General features: G+C 39.7%; 1 pseudogene; it reads left to right on the plus strand.

Moving 5' to 3' along the window:
- Positions 1–408: 408 nt before the first annotated feature.
- LOC121514016 lies at positions 409–6,034 on the plus strand (annotated as a pseudogene).
- Positions 6,035–8,012: the final 1,978 nt, after the last annotated feature.

An 8,012-nucleotide genomic window follows, 5' to 3' on the forward strand; every position in this document is an offset into this window, starting at 1 on the left:
AAGCTGAACACAGCCTGAGCCAATGATGCTTTTAAAGGGCTAGAAAGTTCTGGTTGGTCCTCAGGAACTTGGAGAAGAATCTGACGGTTGTCAGGTAACACTTCTTCATCTAACTCCATCAGTTTCAGAGGGCCATGCTCTCTAGGGCTGTTTCTGAAGATCATTCCTAACTTAAATTCAACACAAAGACGAGATATTTGAAGTTGATTCTGCCGTACTCTCACTCTGTAACCTCTGTTTCCATCCTGTTCTTTCTCCTTTTCTTCCAACATCAGCAGTGGCAGACTCAGCGTGCCCCACTCCTGCTGGTGGGGGGGTCCTTCAGAAACACCGTGGTTCTCCAGTGCTGTGAAATTAAAAACAGAAATAAAATGCTCATTTTAATATTTGTCAACTTTCTCAAACAGGATGATGAACCTCTCTCTTTTCCTCGTGCTGCTGCTCCTGCACTCAGCCTACTCAGCCTGCTCAGCCTACGGTGAGTATGTGTGAGAAATTTACCATAAAACATTTGATGATTACTAGTAATAGGATAACCTGTAAAAAAGTGATTATGCTGAGTAAGCATCCACACTATTGATATTCATTTTGTTCTTCTTCCGTGTCGGCTATCTCCTCCTTCATACTTTGTTGTATCGACACTGTTTAAATATTAAAAAATTCAGTTTCTTCATCATTCGACTGCTATGACTTTTATAATGTTTATAATATTTAACTTTGTTTAACAATGTTAAACAGATGGCACAATTTCAGAGATCTGCACTTTTTCAACTCCAAATAACTTTGGCATTCCTCAGGCTATTTTCACTATTCTACTATCAAACTCTTCAGCTTCTTGTGCTCTCTTCAGCTATTTTTAATACTTTTATATACTATTTACAATTACTATACTATTTTTTTGCTGATCAAACTTTAACAAGACTTTGGCTCCCTCAGACGTTTTACAGTGGAGTACATGGAGAGACTTAGAGTGATGACATCATCACTAGAGTGCAGGAGAGAGGTTGTGAGAAGAGGCAGAACTTCCGGACAAACTGCTCTCCTGACAAAAATTTTTGGTCCACGGTTATAATATAAACAACAAAACGTAGCCATACATCTCCTCTTGCTCACAAAAAAGATTTGAGGTCAACAGGATCAACGGTTTTGGCACAGGGAGCTTCAAAGCATGAAGGACATCCCTTCAGCTGCTCATCTGCACTAATATAGATTTCCATCCTGAGATTCTCAGCACGAGCTTTTGGAACACATTACCATGTTCAGCAACTTCTGCTGATTCTTACAATACCTTCGGTTTTCGGTTAGGTTTTACAAGTACAGCTTAAATTGACTTTGTTTAAGGGCATGTTCTGGTCACTCAACTCAGTTTTCAGGGCTGTTTTTCACAGAAGTTTTCACAGATGTGACTAATTAACTTTGATCTCAGCTGACTGCTATGATGTCATACAGGCTTTGATCACCATAGCAACCTGGGAGTCTTTCAGACACACACATCACACGTCAACACTCTCTTAGGGTGTTTTCACACCTGAAGGTCCAGACCAAGGTCCGTGTTTTTGTTACATTGTATACATTTGGTTCGGTCTGTTTGGGTTTCACACTGTCATTATTGCAACCAGACTAAGAGACTTTACATGACGAACCTACGTGATATCATCATCATCAACTACGTGGTTTGTGTGTCTCTGTAGTTTACATTGATTGATCATTTGGCCGGCAGGCGTCTGATGTCAACATGTTGTATAACGCAAGTCTTGAATGTTGTAAACAATAAATGAAATCGTCATTCCTACCATCAGATTATTGTTGATTTTCTACTACCAAAAGCAACAACTTGGAGAGCTGTACATAAAGCTGGTCCAAGTTCATCTTATGAGTTTTATCGTTAGACGACAACTTGATTGTCGTCGACAGGAAGGGAGAAGAAAGTATTCAATCCTGCGAGCCATTGCAACACCAACCCAGGAGAGAAGGTATGTGTTGTAAAACTCTTGAAAAGAGGAGCTGTCAGTAGTGAGGTATAACTTTATCAACAATTTTATGAAATTTTCCGTGTTTGGACAATCCTCATTTAACATAATAACGGACACATCTACTCCTCGTGTAATGTAAAGCAGCTACAGTTATCCCACCCTGTCCAGGCTGCTGGTTAATTTCAGTCCGTGAGATTATTGTGGGCTCTTCCGCAGCTCATTTTGTTATGGTGATGGATTTCTTTTGCTGGTAGTCATGTCGTAACTTCCTGTCATTGATACGAAGGTCCAAACCTTTCAAAATAATGCTTTCACACATGGCATGAACCAGACCGTGGTTCCATTTGAACCAGACCCAGACCACCTCTTTTGGTCGTTTGGTCCGGACCACGGTCCAGGGGAGGTTTCACACCTATCATTTTGGTTCGGACCAAACAGAAAAGTCCTAAAGTCTGGACCAGATGACGTAGGTGTGAAAGCCCCCTTAAACTGTCACATACAAGTGGCTTTTATTTATTGTTTTTAAAGCACTCATCTGAACAATATTATGAAACAATGTGCTCAAGTGTAAATCTTGAAACAAACTCTACAAGGCTCTCTTTTTAAATGTTTTTTTTTTTTACCTTTTTCACTAATCAGGTATGGCAATCTTCAGCTTTTATGCTATTTTCAACCATCTTTATGCTTTTTAGCTATTTTTATACCAATCAGCTATTTATGCAATTTAAATGCTAGTTCCAGCTTTTATGCTATTTTATGCTATTTTACGCTATTTTATGCTAATTAGCTATTTTATGCTATTTTTGGAGATTTTTTTGCTATTCATTTTAATCATTTTTTGCTATTTTTAAGCTATTCAGCTATTTTATGCTATTTTCAGGGATTTTTTAATGCTATTTTCAGCTATTTTTTTGCTTTTCAGCTATTTTCAGCAGTTCTTCCACAGTCCAGCTCTCAGCATCCCCACTCAATTTCAGCTGAAATTGCATTTTGATCTTGTTTATTCTGATTCTCATCTGAAACACAGCCTCATTGAACTGTGAACAGAGTAACTTTCAGTAGGAATACCCAAATGTTCTGTTAGATTATATATGAATTAAACCCACCTCATCCACAGAGAATGTGGCCCTGCGTGGAAAAGCAACCCAGTCACACCGTAAATTGCACGACTTTGGAGCAGCCTACAGTGCCATTGACGGAAATCTTAACACTGACTTCAATGCTGGATCCTGCACCTTCTCCTCTGAACAGGTCAGACCCTGGTGGAAGGTGGACCTGCTGGAGTCCTACATCGTCACCTCCATCACCATCACCAACAGAGGAGACTGCTGTGCAGAGGGACTCAATGGCCTGGAGATCCATGTAGACCAATTAAAGTGAGTGAACAAGCTGGAGTTTTGGATATTGTCTTCTATTTCTGACAAACTGAGTGTTGAATTTACAGTAAAGACTGAGCATCAAAGTTGTCAGTACTGTCCTGTAAAACAGATTGCAGTTCATTACCTCCGCCAAGGAGGTTATGCGTTCGGGTGGGTTTGTTAGTTAGTTTGTTTGTTAGTTTGTTTGTTTGCAACATAACTCAAAGTTATGGATGGACTTTGATGAAATTTTCAGGAAATGGCAAAAGGAAGAACTGATTAGATTTGGGGAGTGATCCGGATCTGAATTTTTTAAAGGATTCTGTACTATTGGGAAATAGGACTAATGGTGGAGGTCTGCGCTGTTACCACTTTACACTAGGAGATGGCAGACATGAGTAACTTCAATCCCAGCAGCATTTTTGGGTGTGTTTCTATTCAAAGTTTTGGAGTTTATAGAGTTTGAAAGATGCGTGCCAGGTCGAGGAGACGAGTCAGAGCATAACAGAGAGAAAGACAGCGAATTGTAGCGAGAATACTCACAATGTTGGGAGGAATAGAGGAATATTCACCCTCTGCCATGACTTCCAGTCGTCCAGTGAGACCATAGGTGACACTGTCAGTGCATCTGTTGGCACCAGCAGGCAATGCTTTCACCGTGACAGTCCACCCCGTAGTGAAGCCAGTGCTTTGCCTCACAGTGTTTCCACCCACGGGGTTGGGAGTAATTGGCAAATGCTGTGGTGGGGGCACATGGGGACAAATCCAGGAATTTTTAAAGGGCTAATGGCAGAGGTCTGCGCTCTCCGAGTGCTTTTCTAGTTTTATAGCTGTAGTTGTTATACAGAAATAGAATTTAACCATTATCCACTTTACAGCATGTTCTCATAATGAGTTTAAACTACAGAATTTACCTGGCAACTCTTGGTGTCTCTTTAAATCCATTTTCTCTTTCCACTCCTCAGCTCTGTGGGAGTCAAATCTGATTTTAGTTATGCTTGTTTCTCTTCCAGGGTTGCTAGTATTGACAGAATAGGTGCTGGTGAGTCTTTCACTCACTCTATTGATGAACGTGTAGAGGGACGTGAGGTGAAGTTAGTGCTGCCTGGTGACAACCGGATCCTCGTACTCTGTGAAGTGGAAGTCTACGGGTACCGAGCACCAACTGGTGAGATCATGATCTATGAACTAAAGCGCAAACTTAGTCAGATGACATATCTTGTTAAAGTTAATCTAAAGACTCTTATTATCACCATCAGTCCTCATTATAATTCTAGAGTTAAAGTCAATCTAAGCTATTATCACCATCAGTCATTTACATTGTTCAACATTTTAGCTACTAAAGCCAACATACGAATTGTTATTGTCCATTGCCAACACTGCCAATATTGTACAGTTAATTTCCCTCATTACTGCAGCCCACTTGAAGGACAGGTGGTCAGACAGAACTCGAATCTGATATTCTCTTCAACCAACAGTTTGACGAACTCGCCCAACAGTTGTTGTCTGCAGAGTCTCTCCCATCTCAGCTGCTGAAGCTTGGAGCTCCCTCAGAGTAGTCATAGGTGTCTTGGTGTCCTCTCTCACTAGTCTCCTTCTTACACGCTCACTCAGTTTGTGAGGACGGTCTGATCTAGGCAGATTTACACATGTGACATACTCCTTCATTTCTTCATGGTGGATTTAACTGAACTCTGGGGGATGTTCAGAGCCTTGGAGATGTTTCTGTCTCCATCCCCTGACTTAGACTTTTAAGTCACCTTTCTCTGAGTGTGCTTTTGTCTTTATGGTGTAATGGTAGCCAGGAATACTGCACCCAGGTGTTCCCCATTTCACTAACAGTGAGACTACTAGAACCAACTGTCTGGACCTCTGTTGACTTAGATCAGTCACTTTAAAGGAGGTGAATATTTATGCTGTCATTTCTTTAACATCACAGATTTTTATGCAATTTGCATTACTTTGTAGAAATCTTATATTTTGGGTACTACTTTTTGTTGTCACTGTATTTAACCCATCCATTTATTCTGACCTTACTCCGGGGTCAAGGTTAAATTAAACATACTGTGTGTGATTACTAACATGAGTTATTGTTTCTGTTCTTAGGAGAGAACCTTGCACTCAAAGGAAAAGCCACCCAGTCATCACTCTATGATTTTAGAAGCATTGCATACAACGCCATTGATGGGAATACTGACAACAGATGGGCTTATGGATCCTGCACTGCCACCACAAACATGATGAACCCCTGGTGGAGACTGGATCTGGTAAAAACCCACAGAGTGTTTTCTGTAAAGGTAACAAACCGCATAGAGGTCCCTGAAAGACTGAATGGAGCTGAGATTCACATCGGAGATTCCCTCGACAACCATGGAATCAACAACCCAAGGTACTTTAATTAATTAATCATCTCTCCTCCTGAGTTAACCAATCATCTTTCCTCCTGAGTTAACCAATCATCTCTCCTCCTGAGTTAACCAATCATCTCTCCTCCTGAGTTAACCAGTCATCTCTCCTCCTGAGTTAACCAGTCATCTCTCCTCCTCCTACAGGTGTGCTGTGATTCATAGCATCCTAGCTGGTGCTACTGCTGAGTTCCAGTGTAATGGGATGGATGGTCGGTATGTCACCATCAACATCCCTGGGAGAGTGGAGATCCTGACCCTGTGTGAGGTGGAGGTTTATGGTTCTGTCCTGGATTAGGATCATCATAACTTAGCCACCACTGATGTATGTACTCATATGAGTCTGACATGTACATGAGGCTTAATAATAACTAAATAAAAATCTTTGCAGCATGATAAAACCATTTTGTTTCCCTGTGTTTATTTGGAGTGTGCAATGCTGCAGTCATTCTTCTGTTGTTTGTGCTGCTGGGTGTCTGAAATAAGATTATCAGAGGCCGGGCCTCTGATGGAGGGTGCATAAAAGAATGTTATACTGGTTCATGTTATACAGGTGCATAAAAGAATGTTATACTGGTTCATGTTATACAGGTGCATATAAGAATGTTATACTGGTTCATGTTATACAGGTGCGTAAAAGAATGTTATACTGGTTCATGTTATACAGGTGCATAAAAGAATGTTATACTGGCTCATGTTATACAGGTGCATAAAAGAATGTTATACTGGTTCATGTTATACAGGTGCATATAAGAATGTTATACTGGTTCATGTTATACAGGTGCATAAAAGAATGTTATACTGGTTCATGTTATACAGGTGCATAAAAGAATGTTATACTGGTTCATGTTATACAGGTGCATAAAAGAATGTTATACTGGTTCATGTTATACCGGTGCATAAAAGAATGTTGTACTGGTTCATGTTATACAGGTGCATAAAAGAATGTTATACTGGTTCATGTTATACAGGTGCATAAAAGAATGTTATACTGGTTCATGTTATACAGGTGCATAAAAGAATGTTATACTGGTTCATGTTATACAGGTGCATAAAAGAATGTTGTACTGGTTCATGTTATACAGGTGCATAAAAGAATGTTATACTGGTTCATGTTATACAGGTGCATAAAAGAATGTTATACTGGTTCATGTTATACAGGTGCATAAAAGAATGTTATACTGGTTCATGTTATACCGGTGCATAAAAGAATGTTGTACTGGTTCATGTTATACAGGTGCATAAAAGAATGTTATACTGGTTCATGTTATACAGGTGCATAAAAGAATGTTATACTGGTTCATGTTATACAGGTGCATATAAGAATGTTATACTGGTTCATGTTATACAGGTGCATATAAGAATGTTATACTGGTTCATGTTATACAGGTGCATAAAAGAATGTTATACTGGTTCATTACCTGAATAAGCTGAGGCAGGCCCTTTGGTGCATCAGAGGAGGATGAAAGTACCAGGATGTTATCCTCCAGTGAGAGCACAGTTACAGCTCTCGTCTCCTACACAAGTAAGAGCACAAAGAAGTGGCAGTTCCTGTAAGGCCTAGCTCTATAATACATAAAAAAAACTTTCTTTTTTATTGTTATAATTCACATATACTTAAATATCTTTTTTATTTACAGTACTCATAGAGCTTTGATACTGTAGAGTTAGTAACTTAGCCCTCAGTAGTAGTAGTAATAGTAGAAGTATCATACTCTTCAGCTTCTTGTGCTCTCTTCAGCTATTTTTTTTAAATAATATTATATACTATTTATACTCTTTCAACTATTTTGCGTTTTGCTGATCAAACTTTAAAAGATTTTGTCTCTCTCAGGTGTTTTACAGTGGAGTACATGGAGAGACTTAGAGTGATGACATCATCGCTAGAGTGCAGGAGAGAGGTTGTGAGAAGAGGCAGAACTTCCCAAACAAACTGCTCTCCTGAAAAACACATTTGGTCCACAGCTATAATATAAACAACAAAACGTAGCCACACATCTCCTCTTGCTCACAAAAAAGATATGAGGTCAACAGGAGCAATGGTTTTGGCACAGGGAGCTTCAAAGCCAGACCGGCACCCCTTCAGCTGCTCATCTGCACTAATATAAATTTCCATCCCGAGGTTCTCAGCGCGAGCTTTTGGCTCCACTTTTTTAACTCGCTCTTGAACCATGATTTTTCGTTTCCTACACATAAAAACATATCAGCACTAGACCTGGGTTCAAAAGATCAATTTTCTGATTCAGATCAATTCTTTTTTTAAAAATCCAATATCG

This window comes from Cheilinus undulatus, linkage group 8, assembly GCF_018320785.1.
Source record: "Cheilinus undulatus linkage group 8, ASM1832078v1, whole genome shotgun sequence".
In the NCBI taxonomy this organism is placed as follows: domain Eukaryota; kingdom Metazoa; phylum Chordata; class Actinopteri; order Labriformes; family Labridae; genus Cheilinus; species Cheilinus undulatus.